The following is a 21,147-nucleotide window of genomic DNA, read 5'->3' on the forward strand; positions in this document are numbered from 1 at the left end:
GTCTATGGCAAAGATGGATCTATCCTGGAATGTAAGAGTTAGTGGCCTCAGGCTTGCAGATGAAACTATTTCCCTCTCCTCCCAACTTGTTCCTTTGTGCTAACATAAGTCGGTGGAAGGCTGGCCTTTTCCTGTTCCCTGCAGCCTGACTAAGTCTCCACTGCGCTAGCCTGGGAAAAGCATGAACTACAAAGTAGAGAAAGAACTATATTTAAAAAAACAACCACTAAGAATACTAACACTAAATACAACTTGGATTAATTCTCAAGCTGGGCTGCAAAGGTTCACTTTGCCCATGGTTTTGACCAAAAAAATGAACTCGTGAATAGATTCTTCCTAAACTGCAAACATTATTTTGATGCCAGTGATACCTTGATATCCAGAAGAAAAAGCAGACGTCAGCTTTCATTACTTTTACACTTCTATGAACTTCTTTTTATTAGTTCTAAGCATTAAAATATTTTAAAATTATACTAGTTGAAGTATGTATTTTACTGGACAGGGAAGGCTTTTTCATGGGTCACTTAAGATGCAGGAGACATCATGTTCCCAAACAAACAAAAAGCTCAGCAAGTACGAGTGCATGCATGGAACAGCCTAATAAGTCACATCCAAATATAATTTCAATTAAGATAGTTGCTATGAATGCCATTTTGTGCCAAGATAACTCATAAAAACAACAGCACTGTTATACATCCAAATTTAAAAGACAGGGTCTATAATATTTCAGCCTGCTATTAACATGGCACCAGAGTTGCTGAGGCTAACTCCTGTGGGAGCCACAGCCAGGGCCCTGTCAACCTGTGTTTACTACATCCAACAGCTCAAGCTACCCTGTAGGTCTAGTCAACCCTCAGAGAGAAGTAGAAAGTGTTTGGTGAGCCTTTTCTTTACATTCCACTGTTTGCTATCCCGTCCAAGTCTCCTCCCACATTGCTATCCAATTTCTTAGCTTCATTCAAAATACATCAAAGCAAAAAGACTACCCTAGGAGAAAGATGGGAAGCCACAGGCTTATTGTCCTAGTGAAATACCGTATTTTTCAGACCATAAGACACACCTAGGTTTTAAAGGAGGAAAATAGGGAAAAAATTTTGAAGTAAAAAATGTGGTAAAATATTTAATAACATAAATAACATAATATTTCAGCAATGTAAATGTAAACAGAACTCAACATCAGCATTAACAACAATTATTCATCCCAAATCAGGGGGCGGGGGGTGGGGGGAAGCCTTGCAGGGGATGCGTCTTATAGTCTGAAAAATACAGTAATGTGATCCAGGTGCATCAAATAGTGATTCTCCAATCCAGCCTGCACATTTAGAGTTCACTTGGAGAGCCCCACCCCCCAGGCTAATAAAATGCTGTCCTCTGTGTGGGACACAGGCTTTAGCTTTGTTTTCTGAGCTCCCAAGTGATTCTGGTACAACTTGGTGGATGGAGACACTCTTTGGCCAACATTCAATGACATGACTTTTGCAATCAATCCCTTTGGTCTTCCAGACAAACATATTGTACTCTCAGAAGCTTCCTAGAAATTTTTTTCCAAGAAATGAATTAACACTAAGCAATTTTTGCTAAAGGGGGAAGGCAAGGTTAAAGAAAAAAGAAAAGCAGAAGAAAGCAAATTTTATTCTTATGAGTCTTAACCAATTTCCCAGCTGCTGGGTCTTGTTTGGTCAACTGGTCAAAGTGAATTGTCTTTGTCTTACTAAGAAGCATGCTTGCTATCCATTCTTCAAAGAAAACAAGCATTAAGTTGAAGACAGTGTTAAGCAAAAAGATTATTCAACTGGGACTCACATAATTTGAGTCATGTTTAGCAGTTAATAGTTGTGGGACGTGGGACCTTGAACTCATTGCTCTATGTCTCATTTTCCCATCAGAAAAATGGAATAACATACTTCCTCCTTCCAAATTCTCTATTAATCTGAGTATCTATTTGTGATTTATTCATTAAAGTACCTTAAAAGATACATTGTTCTTCACATTGTACAAAATGGTAAAATTTATTTAATGTTATTAATCAGTGTTACCTCAATAAATTTGTTTTTTTAAAGAACACAAAAATAAATGAAAACTGAAAGAGAAAAGATGAAGTAGAATTTTTCCTTATGTACTCACATGAAGACATTAGATTAGAAAGACCAAATTATACAATCCATGGAAGATTTAAAACAGATAAAATAGTTAAAGCAATGTTGTGGGAAAGCTTTACTCAAACTGAAATACTGAAAGGTCTTTGGAGGATCAATTGTTTATGATCCTATTCTCTGGAGACTGAAAATCTTTGGATATACCAGATGGTTTTCTTTATATAGCAAAGGTTAGTTCTAGTGAAGTACTGCTGGCAAATTCACACACAATTAAAATAAATTATATTTATGAATGTATACATATCCTTGCTGATAAGAGGGGTTTTCCATGGTTTCTTGTGGATCTTTGATTGAATTTTATCTTCATAATATTAAAGAGAAGAGCCACCACGCTGAAAAGGATGGCAGTCTCCCTATGTGGCAAAGTACTCCAAGAACCCAAAATTTCATACAAGTTGCAGAGTTTTGTAGATCTTCTCTCTCCAAATGCAGAACAAATCTCATTTAATTTACCCTTTGATGTCCACATACAAACCAATCTGCTCAAAGAGCATTATTGAAAATGAAAAAGAAAGTCCAACCCTTTCCCCATCTGAATGTTTCAAGCTGCATCCTGTGTCAGCTCCTGACACTGACTCAGCTTCATCAGCCCAATTTAGAGCACGTGGCAAGGATCCAACTCATTGTGGTTGTTTGTGGTCCCCGGATCAGGTTTCAAAAACGCAGGGGCAGAAATCCGGTGACCTTCTCAAGATAATAGAGAACAACTCTGGTCATGACTGACACCTGATCTTCCTGCTAAATTAGCTCCTAGTCAAAGTGATGCCAAGACCGCTTCAGACACCAGCCCACCTGCACTCCTCCAAAAGGTGTGGGGCTCCCGTCACCCGCTAGGTTTCAGTTTTGGAATGCCTTTTCCTTTCAGATCAAAGGGAGTTTGGTTTTATTGACATGTGAGATAAAACTCATATGTACCTTAATTGTGCTTTCTTGTTTTTTATAGTGCATACTTATCTGCTATTCATTGTCTTTTTTATCATTATTTTTAAATTTTATTTATTTATTTTTAGAGAGAGGAGAAGGAAGGGGAGGGGAAGGAGAAAGAGAAGGAGAGAAACATCAATGCATAAGAGAACTCTCAACCAGCCGTCTCTCGCACACCCCCAACAGAGGACCTGGCCCTCAACCCAGGCATGTGCCCTGACCAGGAATTGAAATGGTAACCTTATGGTTCATAGGCTGGTGCTCAATCCACTGAGCCACACTAGTCAGGGCTCATTGAGATTTATACCTAGTGAGGTTCAATGTGATCCATAAGAAAGAAACGAGTATACAGCTCTAAAATTAACAACCCTAGACTTTTGTATAACGAAGAGACCTCATTCACTCGGATCTTTTTCCTGTGCATCTCTCTCTCCTCTTGTCATCCTTTCTTAAAAATGTAACCATCACTCTTTCTGGGCTCCAAGTCATCCTCCCTCCCTAACTTCTGCTGGATCATCAAGACTGGCTCACGTGGAGTCACAAACTTGGAACCCACTAAGGTCTATAGAAGTCACTTCACTTTCATGGGCAGGCCCCGTTATTTCTTACTTTACCAAACACCAGGTATCAGTGTGAAACCAGCGACCCTGTCACTTGCCTCTGTGTCCCTTTAATCAGAAACTGTCCTTAACCTTACCAGGCTTTTAAGGAGTACTTGTTCTTTACTCATTCCCTAGGTCTTACGGAAAATTCTGCCTTGAGGTCTGAAGATCCTTGGAGCTCTGGAAGTGTTCAAAGTAACTATTAGTTTTACCTTGGCTCTGAGTGTGCACATAATATATGATTTGAATCTGTAGAGTTCCAAGTTTTCTATACAGATTTTATCTTCTTTCTATCTCTCTAAACAAACAATCTTTGAAGCTAGATAAAATGAGAAAAGAGGATGGAATTATTTCACCCTGCCTTGTTTGTTTCCATGAGGGTTCTAACCAAAAGGAAAAGATGAGTCATTCAGCTTCATTCCCTATTTGGTGGTTTAGACTCTGGGGCTGTTGTAACCAAAAGAGGGCAGCACTCCACGGGTTTTGAATTCACGGGAAGCAAGACCCTTTAAACAGTCTGTAATTGAACTCTCTCCCTTAAGCAAGGAACTGCACCCTGTGTCACAAGGGATACAGAGATGAAAAAGGCACGCTGGTTCCAGGAAAGAAGAAAGCACTGTAGATAGCAATTAGAACATAGCTATGTGTTGAGAAGTGGGGAAAGATAAATCTGGAAATGAGGAATGAGATTAGATTGTGTGGGTCGGGTCCCCTGAATATCAGGCATTTACCCTTTATTTGAAATGCAGTACAGAGCCACTCAAAATGTTTTGAGAAAGTGGGTAATACAATTAGAACATGTTTTGGAGAAGATATGTGTGATAGGGATGGACTGAAGATGTTGAAATAGGATGAGACCAAGCGTCAAAGGGAATAACAGAGAGGAAAATAATACAAGGGACATCCAAGATGTAATAAAGATTGTGGTGAGAATAGACATGTGGTAGAAAACTTAATCAAAATTAGGAAGACAGGAGAAAAGAACTTTTGGAAAACATTTTTTCTTCAGGGAGAGTAGAGCATCACTATGTTACCAAGATGCAAGGGGGCAGGGTGGAAATACAGGAATGGCATAACCTCAGGGACTATTTTGGACAGAAGTAGCCCAAAAAGTATACCCCATCGAATATATGACCAATGGCAGCTATAGTGTTGGACATGGTAGCCTGTGTTTCTATGTTCTCTTGGTTTTTTATGACTCAACTTATCTGTCCCTTTACTCTAATTTATTTAAATGTGCATCTCCTGGTTGTGCTCCCTCAAATCCTTGTGTGAATAAGTTGGAGAAACACCAATAATCAATTTTGATTATTTTAAATTTTTATGTATTAATTTTAGAGAAGGGGGAAGGGGCGAGAGAGGGATTGATTTCTTGTTCCATCTATTTTTGCATTCATTGGTTGATTCTTGTATGTGCCTGACCAGGGATCAAACCCCCAGCCTTGGTGTATTGGGACGATTCTCTAACCAACTGAGCTACCTGGCCAGGGCTGATTATTACATTTTTATACAAACTAAAGACAGCCATCTGGAACAAGAACATAGATTCCTTATGTAAAGTGTACATCACTCACATTCGCTGAAAACTGATGTGCTAGACACGAAACTCAGAGCTAGATATGTATGTATGCGTATAGAAAGAAAAAGAGATATCTCAATTCATTTAATCCTATGAATAATAAAATACCTTTATGCAGTCATTGTATCATTATTCCATTGTACAGATGAGGAAGTTGATACAATGAAGCTAATAAACTTATAACATAATGAGAGGCAGAGCTTGTACAACACCCAGGCAGTCTTCTCTCAGATCTCACACACCTACTCACTACACCTACTGCCCACTGTCCAGACTCTCCTTACCACTGTGTCATCCCCATTCCCCTGGGTTTTCACCGTAGCTTTCATGCTCCACTTTAGGACACCACTTTCTCATGTTGAAGGGACACTGGCCCCCAGAGACAGTGTCTTCAACCAGAAAGCTTTGTTGCCTCCATGTATACAGTATGAATCAGCAGGTTTAAGAAAAGGCACATTACAGTACTTCATTTTACTAAAACTGAATATAATCTGTCTCTGAGTCCCCACACATCAGGGTAGGTGAGTGACAGTCCAATAACAGTCATATAGGAGACTTGATTTTTCCCTCCATGAAGTAACACAAAAATTCTGGGTTAGCAAGATGTCAAGGAAAAAAGGGAGGGAGAGGGCCAGGAGCCAGGCTTACTTTTGGCTCTTTCAGCCATCAGTTTAGCTGTGATTAAGCATTAGACATGCATGTCTTTTACAACTGCCAATATGTTAGTGACTACCAAGTCTATGGCTTCAATGCACTTTTTTCTTGAAGTCAATATATATAATTGCCTATAGACAAGTCCACAAACTCTACAAATTTAGCATGTCTAAAACTAAACTAAACTCTATTTCTCTTTTTCTTTTTTATTGTTGACACTGTTACAGATGTCCTGCTTTTTCACCCCCTTAACCCCCATCCAGGAGCCCCTGCCCCACCCTCCCACAGCCTTCACCACATTGGTGTCTGTGTCCACGGGCTTTGCACATATGCCTCTATGTTCTTTGGCTAATCTCTTCCAGTTCCCAACTCCCTCCCTTAGAGATCTGTCAGTCTGTTCCATGCATCCATGCCTCTGGTTCTATTTTGTTCATTAGGCTCTGCATATGACTGAGATCACATGGAATTTGGCTTCAAGAGCCAAATGAGTGGATAAAAAATGTGGTACAGCAGATGAGTGGGTTAAGAAAATGTAGTACACTTACACAGTGGAATACTATGTGGGTGTAAGAAAGAAGGAACTCTTACCCTTTGCAACAGCATGGATGGACCTGGAGATTAAACTCATTATTTCTTAATGCATCCTTCCAACCACCATCCTGTTTCCTTTTATTCTACACATTTTAGTGGATGACATAATTATTCATCCAGTTTCCAAAGATAAAAAAGGAACCATCTTTTTCCTTTGTTTGTTTTTAATATATTTCATTGATTATGCTATTACAGTTATCCCAGTTTTCCCCCTTGGCCCCCATCCAGCTGGTACCCCCATTCCCTCTGGCAATCCTCCCCTTAGTTCATGTCCATGAGTCATACATATAAGTTGTTTGGCTTCTCCATTTCCTGTACTGTTCTTAATATCCCCTATCTATTCTGTACCCAGCAAATTGTGCTTCTTAATCCCTGCACCTTTACTCCCATTCTCACACTTCCCTCTCCCAACTGACAACCCTCCAAGTGATCTCCATATCTATGACTCTGTTTCTGTTCTTCTTGCTTGCTTAATTTGTTTTTAGATTCAATTGTTGATAGTTGTAAATTTATTGCCATTTTAATGTTCATAGTTTTCATCTTCTTTTTCTTATATGGTTCCCTTTAACATTTCGTATAATAATGGCTTGGTGATGAAGAACTCCTTCAGACTTTTTTCTTGTCTAGGAAGCATTTTATCTGCCCTTCCATTCTAAGTGATAGCTTCACTGGATAGAGTAATCTAGGTTGTAGGTCCTTGCTTTTTGTCACTTTGAATATTTCTTGCCAGTCTCTTCTAGTCTGCAAAGTATTTTTAAAGATATCAGCTGACAGTCTTACGGGAACTCCTTTGTAGGTAACTATCTGCTTTTCTCTTGCTGCTTTTAATACTCTACTTATCTTTAACCTTTAGCATTTTAATTATGATGTGTCTTGGTATGGTCCTCTTTAGGTCCATCTTGTTTGGGACTCTCTGTGCTTCCTGGACTTGTATGTCTATTTTCTTCACCAAATTAGGGAAGTTTTCTTTCATTATTTTTTCAAGTAAATTTCAATTTCTTGCTCTTTCTCTTCTCATTCCAGCATCCCTATGATTCAAATGTTGGTACATTTGAAGTTACGTCAGTGGCTCTTTAGACTATCCTTGTTTTGTGGAATTCTTTTTTATTATTGCTGTTTCAATTGAATGTTTTTTTCTTCCTTATGTTCCAAATCATTGATTTGATGCTGGGCTTCATCCACTCCACTGTTGCTTCCTGTAAATTTTTCTTTATTTCACTTAGTGTAACTTTCATTTCTGCTTACATCTATTTTATGCTTTGAAATACCCAATGAGTTCCTTGAGCATCCTAATAACCAGTATTTTGAACTCCGCATCTGATAGATTGCTTATCTCCATTTTGTTTAGTTCTTTTTCTGGAGTTTTGTCCTGTTCTTTCATTTGGGCCATATTTCTTTGTCTCCTCATTTTGGCAGCTTCCCCGTGTTTGTTTCTATGTATTAGGTAGAGGTGCTCTGACTCCCTGTCTTAGTAGTGTAGCCTATGGTAGAAATGCATACTGGTAATTTGGATGGTGTGGAGCCTTAGGTAATCACCAGGGTGGTGCAACCCATGTGAACTACATTGATGGAGTTTCAGATAAGGTGTTATTGCTCTGTGGCTCTGTGTGGGGGCAGGCTCAGAAAGGGGACAGTGCTGCTGCCTGGCTTCTGGAGTTTTGTCTGAAGCAAGCTGTCCTTTGGCACTTACCCTAATGCCAGGCACTTCAATTCCTCCCCATATGCCACTGGTGCCCTTACAGCTGCTTCCCTAGTGCTGAAGCCCAATGGGAATGAATCTGCATAAGTCCTAAGTTCATTGCATGCCCTTTAAGAGGAGATTCCTGAGAATCCTGCAGTTTTCCCAGTTGCCATCAGATGCCCCATTGTGTTTTCCTGAATCTTGGTGATGGTCTGAAACCTCTTCCTTTTCAAAGGTGATCTTAGTTTTAAGAAAACCCAGAAGTTGCAGGGCACCAAATCTGAGCTGTAGGGGGGCTGAGTCACTGGGTGATTTGATGTTTCACCAAAAAACTCTGCACAAGATGTGATGTATGAGTACCCATGTTATTGTGATGAAGCTGCCAATTCACCAGTTGCCCATAGCTGCATCCTTTGAGTCATCTGAATAGTTTCCATGGAGGAATGTTTAAGTTTCATGCAAAATTTGATGCAGATTTGTTGTTCTACGTGCTTGTCATTTGGAATGCAACAGCCACACAGTACACATGCTCACTCATCAGCATCTACCACCCTGCTGACTAGTATAATGAAGTCATCATTGTTCATATATCACATCCAGTGCACGCTCCTTGGCTGCCAGATTACACCGATGTCACATAAATCATTCTCATTATCAATGGCTGGACTTTTTTTGAACAGGATATATCTATATATGGAGAGAGAGAGAGAATACATACCTCTATTACTGTTACCTCACTAACACTGTCATCTCCAATCTGAGTCATTCCATTAATTACTTCTTTGGTCTCACTGAGGCCATCATACACATTTGCACTGTTTGTGTCCTGCACAATTACCACACTTGAGATTGTTGATGAAGGTGCCATTTGCATTTTGGGTATTATAGATGTATATATGTTTCACAAAAATTTTCTCACTTCAAAGTAAAAAACTATTATAAGATAATCAATAATATAAATATTTTCCAATAAATAAAGTACCTTGAGAAAGTGTACCTTTTTCTAATTCTCATAAGTGTTCCACATGAGCTAATGGAAGACTTGGATCTCCCTGCTTCTAATGTTCCCTCCAAGCCATCCACCCACTGCTGCATATTATTCTTTCCAAATGCAAGCTTTATCATGATGTCTCCTTCAGTGGAGTTCAAAGATCTTCATTATCTGCTCCTTGGTTTAATATAACCATGTATTATTATTTAGCTTTTATTTTCCTATGGTGATGTAAATTGGCATAAAGAGAATTTGGGGGGTCATGCAACTAGCTGTCTCCCCTGCCTGCTGTCAAGCATGCTCTTTGAACTGTGCCACTAGCCTACTGGCAAACTTGCATGTTGAGCTCTTCTGCTTTGGCTGTATTTTCTGAGCCTTACTGAAATTCTGTCATAGATTTAACTAACTTGAATAGGAAATTTTGATAACTAACATTTGGGGACAGCAATAAGGGATTGGAGCCCTATATAAAGAGGCCCTTGGTCATGTACTTTGGACTAGACCTAGCTGTAGATTTTAAATTAAATTATGTGTCCAATTCCAGCTGGTGCTAAACTCAGGAGAATGACTCTTACCCCGTGACTATTTAGTTGTTTGTTTCAACCAGGCATTGGCCCTAATTCGATAAAAAGCTCAGGGGAAAGGCTGTTAACCTGTGGAACATACAGATACACTTATATTGTTTACAGATTATTTATGGCTGGTCCCTCATGTGAAGAAGGGCAATCACCAGGAGGTATGCTCTGTCACACTCCTAAAATCAGATGGCTCACTAGGACCCTAAAAATGCCTTGCTGATGATATTGCCAAAAATTCCTAATACTCAAGGTTATACAGAAAACACCCATGATACTCCATGGTGTTAAAAGAATATATACAGTAAGCACTTGCCAACATAGCTCAGTTGGTTGGAGGATGGTCTCATAAACCAAAAGTTCACGTGTTCAATTCCCCGTCAAGGCACATGCCTGGGTTTTGGGTGGGGTCCCTGCTCAGGGTGCATAAGGGAGAAAACCAATCAATGTTTCTTTTTCACATCAATGCTTCACCGCTCTTTTTTTCTCCCTCCCTTCCCCTCTCTCTAAAATCAATGGGAATGTCTTCAGGTAAGAATTTTTTTAAATATACAATAAAAAGATAAAAGGGTGCTGACTGGCTTTTGCACTGCTACAACAGAGGACTAAATCACCTTTAACATCTGCTGAAATGTACCAACTGGCAAAGTTTAATGACCTTAGTCACTAATGAAGTTTAAACTAGTTATACCAAAGGATAGCACTAAATTTGGACAAGGTGCCCCCTGTACTTTCAGGACAGTTAATGAGCATAAAATTGAGAACAAATTCCTATACCTCACTTTAACCATCAGAAAAATTGCCTTCCCTCAATTCCCCATAATCGTGGCACACTGATGACATCCTCCTCCAAGGAGATTCACTTGACACACTCATTCAGGAAATATAAATCCTCACAAAGGAGCTCACAAAGAAAGAATAGGTCACTGACCCACACATTGTGCAAGATCATGGCACATTTGTTAAATTCCTGAAAGTCATTGGTAAGCCGAGGGCCACGCTATCCTTGATGCCGCCAAGAAACAGCTATTGACTTTCTAAGCACCCACAACATTAAAACAGGCTCAACATCTTTTAGACCATTAAGGTTCTGAAGCTACATAATATTTATTTTTAAATCTTCTTAAGCCCACGTATACTGTTTCTTACAAATTGACCCACCTTAAGTGGCACTCCCTACAATAAAAGGCTCTAGAATCTGTCCAAAATGCAATATAAAAGCACTTTTCTTAGTGTTCCCCCACAGACACCTTTATTGTAGGGGCTTTAGCAACCTCCTCTAATGATTTTGGAGTCTAGGGATGGTCAGAGCTTGCCCATGGACTACTGGTGTAAAAAGTTGCTCTTTTCATTCACACACCATATGCCATTTGAGGGGCAATTGTTGACTGTATAGTGGGTTGTCCTAGAAACAAAGGTTCTCACATGGCTTGAATCTGACTTTCCATACCCTACTGCTAATAATGCCTTGGGTTATGAAAGCAACACCCTGAAAGCTCAAAAAGTTCACCAAGACCCCCTTGCTAAAACAGAAATAATACCCACAGGATACAGTCAAACCTGGACTCCTGTTGTATCCGACCTGCAGGAGCGTCTGGTCTCCCCCATGATCAGCCTCTTGCTGGATGCCACAGTTCTGGAGGAGCCATCTCACTGACTCCTTGGCTACCTGCGGAGCTGTTTGGGAACAACTGCATGAAGAGCAAAGATGTTAGTATGATATTTTGTAGATGGCAGAACCCCCACATGTGATGGGTGTTCACTGGAGAGCTGCTGCTTTAACTAGGATGTCCTGAATCATGGCTGAAACCCCAGGGTCAACAAAATTGGCCAAACTTCACACACTGGTTCCTCGCACCAACAATTGGCACCATTTGCACATTTTTAGAAGTGCTTGAGTCAAAGTCATTGGTCTGCTCATCTAGTCCAGCAACAACAATTCCTTATTCAAGTCTGCCTTATTTAGGGTAAAGAACTCTGGGAATCTCTTGCCTCATAGATACCCAAAATATAAATTAAACTTTCACACATGTCTGCACATACTGAAGCCACAATGTAAGGTCTCACTAAGACACTTACCCCTGCAGAGTTCCAAACTTACTTTAAATGAGCAAGACACTTATTTTACTTCTCCAAATACATAATGCTGGGCTCTTATAAAAAGTATTTAATAAAGCTTTCACCTTTCTTGTTGGCCACAGTAAACAGAACTTACAGAATGTCATAATGACTTACCTAAATTAAGCTCTAATTCAATTAAATGAAACATGGTCCATTCAAGCCATCAATCAAATATCAGGGATGAAAATGAAACTGCCTTTTGACCCAGCAATTCCTCTGCTGGGATTATACACTAGGAACCCTGAAACACCAAGCCAATAGAACCTATCTACCCCAATGTTCATAGCAGCACAATTTATAATAGGCAAGTGCTAGAAGCAACATAAGTGCCCATCAGTAAGTGAATGGATAAAAAACTATGGTACATTTACACTATGGAATACTAGCAGAAAGAAAGAAGGAGCTCCTACCCTTTGCAACAGCATGGACAGAGCTGGAGAGCATTATGCTAAGTGAAATAAGCCAGGCAGTGAAAGACAAATACTATATGATCTCATCTTTAAGTGGATCCTAATCAACAAAACAAACAAGCAAGCAAAACATAACCAGAGAGATTGAAATTAAGAACAAACACACAGTAACAAGAAGGGAGGTGGGAGGGGATAAGGGGAGGAAAGTGGGGAAGGGTTTTCAGGAACAACTATAAAGGACACATGGACAAAACCAAGGGGGATGGAATCAGGGGAGGGAGGGAGGGATGGCTGGGGTGGGGGGAGTGGTGGGTGGAAAATGCAGACAACTGTACATGAACAACAATAAAAATAATAATAAAAAATATCAGGAGTGAGGAGTAATTAAGAGCCTTACTCCATTTCTGTTGTCTGACTGCTGACAGCTTTCAGACCTCACCACTCTTACTTCCCCTTCTGTCCCACATGTGGGCAAGCTGATAAGAAAACTCTCTCCTTTGGCCCTGGCAGGAAGTTCAAACTATGTAAGCCTGCTCCAGTGAGTTGTTACTTTACCCAGGCCCCATCCCCTAATCACAATGAAAGCCAAGTTTGTCTCCTTTCCCTGGCTCTCTGAAGCTATTTTTAGAGCAGCTTGAGAGCCTGCCTCATTGTGTTAGTAATAAACCTTTTCACACCCACAACAGTGTCTAGGTTACCTCTCAGTTCTCTACCCTGAAACTCTCAGTTCAAAAGCAATCGTTGAAATAAAAAGAGTCATAATTTCCACATGAGGTAGATAAAAGTAGTTTTTGAAATGTAAACGTACAAATGCAAAAAATATAAAATGTAAAATTTTACAACCATTTTGGAAAACAGTCTGACAATTACTGAAAAAGGTGAATGTACACCTAGGATTCTACCCAACAATTTCATTTCAAGCTTTATACTCAAGAGATATGAAAGCATCTATCCACACAAAAAAAATATGTATGATAGCCTACAAAAGATTTGTAATAGCCAAAAACTGAAAACAACCCAAATGTCCATCAATAGGTGACTGAATCAACAAATGGAGGTATATCTATAAATCCATTGTGTGGATATACCTCAGCAATAAGAGGAAAACCAATTTATATATGCAAGAACATGGATCTCAAAAATAAGTTATACTAAATGAAAGAAGCAGATAAAAAAGAAAACATCCTGTATGTATTCCATTTTTGTAAGATTCTAGAAAACACAAACTAACCTATAATAACAGAAAGCAGGTCAGTGACTGCCGAGGGAGGAGAAAAGGTGTCCTGAGAGGGTAGAAAGATAGTTACTAAAAGCACAAGAAAACATCTGGAAATGATGAAAATGTTCATTATTTTGTTTTGTGGTGATGGCTTGATAGATTTATACATATGTTAAAAGGAATCAAAAATTACACTTTAAATGTGTAATTTAAAGCATGTCAATTATATCTCAATAAAACTGTTTTAAAATGATAACAGAGTTTGACAGAAGGTATTATACAGGGTTGAGCAAAGGTAGGTTAACAATAATAATAAACAATACAATAATTAATAAATAAATAAAACAAGAACAATCTCTGTGTTTCATATACCCGCGGCTGTAAACCTACTTTTGGTCACTCCTGTGTATGTGAAATGGGGCTTCAGAAAATGCAGTGAAGTCTAAAGATTTCTGTAACGAGGACTCTGCATATTCCTATTGGAACACGTACATTATCGATTTAACTTGGGGTAAAAATTATAGCAGAGAGAAAATTGGGACTACTATATCCATGGCTGACGTGCTTTTATCTCCTCTAATGAAGAGTGAGCAGTTAGCAAATGGAGATACTATAAGCCTAAATTTACTGTTCAAAAACTATCTTTAAATCATTGACAGTTTTATTTTGTGTCTTCAGAATTAATTTCAATTCTTCCAAAGTCTTATTTCAAAGAACTTTATTCACCCACTGTTGAAATAGATACCTTATCTCAGTAGTCACAATTAAATGTCTTGCTGTGGACAAGAGCTATTTCTAACTGAGCACACACCGGACACCTCACCCTGATACTGGTTCTGTCAGTAGCCCCCAGACAAGGATCACACCTGAAGCGAAGTTATCAAGCCACCCAGTCTGACATAGCTTCCAAAAGAAGAGCTAAATATGGGGAAAAAAAAAACCCTCAAAGGCAGAACCTGAGGATGCATGGAAAAAAGGGTTTGCTTTCCTAGATGAAGAATATAAGTTCCCCTGCATGAAAAAGTGAATCCTTTCAACTCTGTAATCTCTCAAAAGAATCTTAATCTGAGAGGTTTCTAATACAAGGCAATGCTCCAGGTGACTTCAGTTAAGTCCTCTTGTACCACAGAGAAACATAGTTCAGCACATTTTCCTGAGTAAGAAGTTTTTGTTTTACATCATTTTCTGAGTGCCATCATTTCAATATGCCAATACTGTTGGGTTGCCCAAATAGTTTGTTCCTGCAAAATGACTCTAGTAGCACTTAGTTGTCTTTAACTTCATTTGAAACAATTTTGTTAGATTGTATTGTGATAGCTTTCATATCAGTGTGCATTTAAAAAAACTTATTAAAATTGGTGAATTTTTGTGTAGTCATTTTAATATTGAAAATGGAAGGAAAGATGCAACATTTTCAGCACATTATGCTTTATTATTTAAAGATTTTTAAAAACACAACTGAAACACACAAAAAAGATTTGTGCAGTGTATGGAAATGGCATTGTGACTGATCAAACATGTCAAAGTGGTTTGCAAAGTTTCATACTGGAAATTTCTCACTGGATGATGCTCCACAGTTGTGTACACCAGTTGAAGTTGATAGCAATCAAATTGAGACATTAATTGAGAACAATCAATGTTATATGTAGCAGGAGATAGCCAACATACTCAAAATATCCTAATCAATAAAGTTATTGGTGAAAATGAAAAATGTCTTTTATTTTACAGAAAAAAAAACATACAGACTCTTTGGCCAACCCAATATAATATACTTCAAGAGCTCAAAGGAGCTATCACTATTCATTACGGTGATAAAGTAAAGTTTCATGGAGAATATGGCATTTGAGGAGGTAAAGACTAATGAATTAAACTAGGAAAACATTCTTCCTAGTAAAGAAAACAGCAAAAGTGGAAAATTATGCAAGTATAGCTAGAATACAAGGTACATGATAGAAGTCTTAGAAGATTAGTCTGAAAATAGAGGTTGTGTTAGAAAAATATTTTGGACTAAATAAAAATGAAAATAAAACATATTAAAGTTTATAAGATGTAGCCAAAGCAGTTCTTAGAGAAAAACTGAGAGTATTAAACACCTATGTTGAAAAGAAGAAAGGTCAAATTTCTACCTAAAGAGATAAGAAGAGCAAACTAAATCCAAAGCAAGCAGAAGAAAGGAAGTAATGAAGATATAAACAGAAAGCAATAAAATAGAAAAGAGAAAATCAATAGAGGACATTTATAAAACCAAACTATGGTTCTTTGAAAAGATCAGTAAAACTGATAGACCACTAGGCCAAATTGACAAAGATAAAAAATAAAAAACACAAATTACTTAAATAATAAAGAGGGGCTGTCATTATTGTCCCCACTGACCTTGAAAGAATAATAAAGGAATACTATGAACAAGCTCTATGCTCTAAAACTGGACAACTTAGATTCAATGGGCCAATTTCATAAAATAGGCAATCTACTAAAACTCACTCAAAAAGAAATAGATAACCTGGATAGCCATATAGCTATTGAAGAAATCAAATTTTAAAACATTCCAACAAAGCAAATTCAAAATTCAAATTGTTCACTGGCAAACTCTACCAGGTTTGGAGGAATAAATAATACCAACTCTACACAATCTTTACCAGAAAATAAAAATTGGAGACAACAATTCAAACTAATTTTAGTAGGCCAGAATTACTTTCATACCAAAATATAAGAAAATAAAACTACAGAACAATATTCCTCATGAATTTTGACACACAGACCTTCCAGAAAACATTAGTAAATTGAATCCTGCAATGTTCTAAAAATACAATACATCATGATTAAGTGTGATTTATCCTGAAAATGCAATGCTCTTTCAATATTTCAACATTCAAAAATGAATGTAATGCATCATATTAACACACTAAAGAAGAAAGGACATTATCATATCAATAAATACAATAAAGGCTTCCTCAAAACTCAAAATAGACATATGAAAAAATCCTTAGTGTTACTAATCATCAAAGAGATGCAAATTAAAACCACAATGAGATATTACCTCACACCTGTCAGAACAGCTATTATCAATAAATCAACAAACAAGTGCTGATGAGGATGTGGAGAAAAAGGAGACCTCATGCACTGTTGGTGGGAATGCAGATTTATGGGGAATAGTATGGAGTTTGCTTTAAAAATTAAAAATGGAACTGCCTTTTTACACAGTGACCCCACTTCTGGGAATATACCCTAAGAAACTTGAAACACAAATTCAGAAAAGTATATTCGCCCTTATGTTCATTGCAGCATTATTCACAGTAGCCAAGATCTAGAAGTAGCCCAAATGCGCATCAGTGGATGAGTGGATAAAAAGCTGTGGTACATTTACACAATGGAATACTCCTCGGCCATGAAAAATGGAAATAAGGAAATCTTACCCTTTGGGACAACATGGGTGGAACTGGAGGCAATTATGCTAAGTGAAATAAGCCAGGCAGTGAAAGACAAATACCATATGATCTTACTTACACATGAATCTAATGAATAACATAAACTGACAAATAAAATAGAAACAGAGGCATGGATACATGGAACAGGCTGACAGTTGTCAGAGGGAAGGAGGGCTAGGGAATTGGATGAAAGAAAGTGAAGGGATTAAGCAAAAAAACCCATATTTATATATGGACCCACATAGACACAGACAACTGTGTGGTGAGAGCCAAAGGGAAAAGGAGTGGGAGTAGGAGGAGGTTAGCAAATAAGGGAAGAATGGGGTTAGAATGAGACTTTGCTTAGGGTGATGGGTCCACAATACAGTGTGCAGATGGTGTTTTGTTGAGTTGAACACTTGAAACCTGTATGATTTTGTGAACCAATGTTACCCCAATAAATTCTATTAAAAATATAACTTAGGAAAAAAAGAGAAATACAAGAAAACTTCTTTGATGTGATAAAGGGAATCTATAAAATATCAACAAATAATACAATACATAATGGTGAAAAACTGGATGTGTTCCCTTTCAGATAAGGAACAAGCCCAGGATTTCTTCTTTCATCATTCTTTTTTGATATTCCTGGGGATTCCAGCCATACCAATAAAGAAAGAGGTTAAAAATCAAAAGGCACTTATTCAGTTTGGAAAGGAAGAAGTAAAACCACCTCTATTCACAGATGACATTACTTTCTATGTAGATAAATTTCCAAGGTATATTCAAAAAGCTCCTGAAACTACTGAGTTTAACAGGGTCACAGGATGCAATATCAATATGGTAAGTCAACATGTTTCTATATACTATGAATTTAAAAGTGAAAACTGAAAGTTTTTAGAGTACTATTTACAACAACTCCCCAAAAAATCAAATACTGAATATAAATCTGACAGAATACTTGCATGAATGTGTGCTGAAATCTCCAAAACACTAATGAAAGAAATCAAAGACCTAAAACAATGGGAGATATACAGTATTTGTGTATTGGAAGACAGAATATTGTTAAGATGTCAATTCTCTTCTAATGGATCTATAAATTTAATAAAGTACCCCCCCAAATCCAGAGAATTGTTCTTTGTCTTCCCAGAAGACATAAACAAGCTGATTCTTTTTTTCTATTTTATTTTTAAAATAAAACAGATGAGAGTCATCGCTGCATTTATAAACAAGCTGCTTCTAAATTTATGTGGAAAAGTAAAAGAACTAGAATAACCAAAAATATCAAAGCCAAACGATAATTTAAGTTGGAGAACTCACGGTACTTGATTTTTCAGACTTACTATAAAGCTGCAGATCAAAACAGGGTGGTGTTAGTAAAAAGGCAATGATCAATGGAACGAAATAAAGAATCCAAAAGGACATAGACACAAATATAGATAGTTGGTACTAGGCAATGGTGTGAAAGCAATTCAATGGAGAAAGGATTTCTTTTCAACAAAGGGTGCATAACAATTGGACATCCATATGCAAAAAAAGAGGAAGAGAGGAAGGGAGGGAGGGAGGGAGGGAGGGAGGGGAGGGGGGAAGAAAAATAAAACCTTAACCTAATCTTAATGCTTTATACAAAACAAAAAAAAAACCCTCAAAAATGGGTCATAGACCTAAGTGTAAAATGTAAAACTATAAAACTGTAAAAGAAAAAAGGAGAGATCAGGAAAGATTAATTTACATCAGCTACAGATACCTATTCATTTTCCTAATTGCCTAGAGAAGGTTTTATCACCAAAATGAGAGGAGCTTCTCAACAATTCATTCCTTGTCCACTGAAAGAAGAGATAGTAACTTCCAAGATAAGGCACATGGCATAAAGGTTCATGGCCAAGATGCTGTTAATAGTCATCTATGACATGCTATTCTCACTACTAGGCTCACGCCTGATCGTGTCTTGTGGCCTGGCTGAGCTGCTGCTCCCTCTGGGTCTCACCTCTTCTGCGCTGTAGATAGTCTCCAGGCAGTGGACAAGGAGAATAATCTTGCAGGATCAGTCCAGAGAGAGGGTCTCCTTGCTGTAAACCCTCCTTTTCTCCAATAGCCAATGAAGCTCAACCTTGTCTCTGTGACATTGGCCAAAATAAGATAGAGTACAGAGGAATGAGGCATAAAGTTCAAGTTGAGTACAACCATGCTTTTGTCCCCAGATTCAATGACACCAGCAAAGCTGTAATCGTCATTCAAGATGAATTCCCCTGTCAGTTGTACAATAACAGATATATGGTTGGCATGATTGCAGGAAATGGATAAACAACCATCGTTTCAGACTTCTTTGTAGGGCAAGAGCCATGCCAACACTTTGGGGCCCAGTCCACCTTTCAGGAGTTGTTGAAAATAAGAAACACCAGCATTGGTCTGTAGCTCAGCTGGTTGGAGCCATATCTCAAAAGTTCACTGTTGGATTCCCAGTGAGCATACGTATCTAGGTTGCCCATTAAATTCCCAGTAGGGGCGCATATAAAAAAGCAACCAATTGATGTTTCTGTTTCACATGAATGTTTCTCTGTCTCTCCATCTCTCTGTCTCCTTCTGTCTCCCTCTCTCCCCACCACCTCCACTCCCTTCTCTCCCTAAAAGCAATGATAAAATGTCCTGAGGATAAAAATGAAAAAAGGAAAACAAGAAATGCCAGAAAAGTTGATAAAGAAGTTGATGCTGTCTTGAGGTATCTGAAGCAATGGTGTCACTCCCAGAAAACTGGCATCCTGAGATTCTGCTGGGGAGGAGTTGCTGTCCATCACCTGATGATGAACTATCCAGAATTCATCCTCAAGGATTCTGAAGATGCACATGCTTGAAGAACCCCATGCTGAAAACGATGCTGTGATTCCTCTTGAGGAAGTCTCTTCACTCACCCAGAAGTTGAGAGAATATTGCAAAGTGGAATATCAAATTATAACATTTTCTGGGCAAACTCATGGATTTGTGCATCTAAAGAGAGGTTGTTTGCCTGAAGACAAGCCCTATATTGATGAGGCAAGAAGAAATTTACTCAAATGGCTGAACCAGTATGTTTTAGCAGTGACCAGTGCAAACTTTTCTCGATACCTTTTGTTCAGAAACTGCCTTTGAAATACTTAGATTCTTTGATTTCCACTTTGTATAAAATAAATCAAGGAACCCTGAAAATTAATTAATTAATTGATTGTGATTAATTAATGCTATTCTCCAGGAGTTATTACCAAAATAAAGTTATTTATTACCTCCCAAAGTAACGCATGTTTTTCCAAGACAAATGTATTATAGCCTTTGCTCTGTTCTTTTTCTTACTTTTATAGCTATGACTCTTGTTGATGACATGGTGCAAACTGCTCAGGGACATTAAGTGCCATCAGCAGTTGACCTTTATCATTTTCATATCTTAATTCCCTGGTATAGTTATTCTAAGACCTCTCTCCAAAAAAATGCACAATTTAATTATGAAACATGACATAACCCTGGTTGACCTATATTTGGGCAAATTGCCTTCCAAGGATGTCTACTTCACGAGTTAAATCAATGTGTACTCCTTATAGCCTATAATTCAAAAAAATCTTTCAGAGTCAAAGGCTGTTACTAAGTCAACAAATTAAAAAACTACAGTAGAATGAGTTAAACATTTATGTGGTGGAGGAGCTTTTGCCTTATTAGGGTTGAAAAGAGTTTTCAAAGTTTTATGAGAGGCAATCCTCGAGTTACTGGAAGATACTTACAATTGCTCAGTGTTTTGCACTTATTTTGCCTTTTTTTTTAACTAGTTGGTGGCATACTAAACAAAATCAACTGTGAGGTTTCCTAGAAGGCAATTGTCTGTCAGATAAGGCGCTATGTAGTAGGAGTGTAAAACTGCACCTTACCATCATTTTATAGCTTAACTAAACACAAGTATAATATTAAAAGACAGAAGATCAGATTATTCTTTTAAAATCTGGGACAAATGAGTATTCCTTAGAGAAAAAAAATTAATTTTATAATTAGAAGCAGAAAGTTTTATTTAAAAATTAAATGTAGGCCCTGGCCAGTGTGGCTCAGTTGGTTAGAGCATCATCTAAACCAAAAGGTTACAGGTTCAATCCTGTCAGGGTGCGTATGATCCCTGGTCTGGGCAAGTATGGGAGGCAACCAATCAACCATTGCTCTCTGATAGTGATGTTTCTCTCTCCCTTTCTCTCTCTCTTTCTCTCTCCCTCCTTCTCTCTCTAAAAATCAA

General features: G+C 38.0%; 1 pseudogene; it reads left to right on the forward strand.

Moving 5' to 3' along the window:
* Positions 1-742: 742 nt before the first annotated feature.
* LOC114513975 lies at positions 743-20,030 on the forward strand (annotated as a pseudogene).
* Positions 20,031-21,147: the final 1,117 nt, after the last annotated feature.

This window comes from Phyllostomus discolor, chromosome 2 (genome assembly GCF_004126475.2).
Source record: "Phyllostomus discolor isolate MPI-MPIP mPhyDis1 chromosome 2, mPhyDis1.pri.v3, whole genome shotgun sequence".
Classification (NCBI taxonomy): domain Eukaryota; kingdom Metazoa; phylum Chordata; class Mammalia; order Chiroptera; family Phyllostomidae; genus Phyllostomus; species Phyllostomus discolor.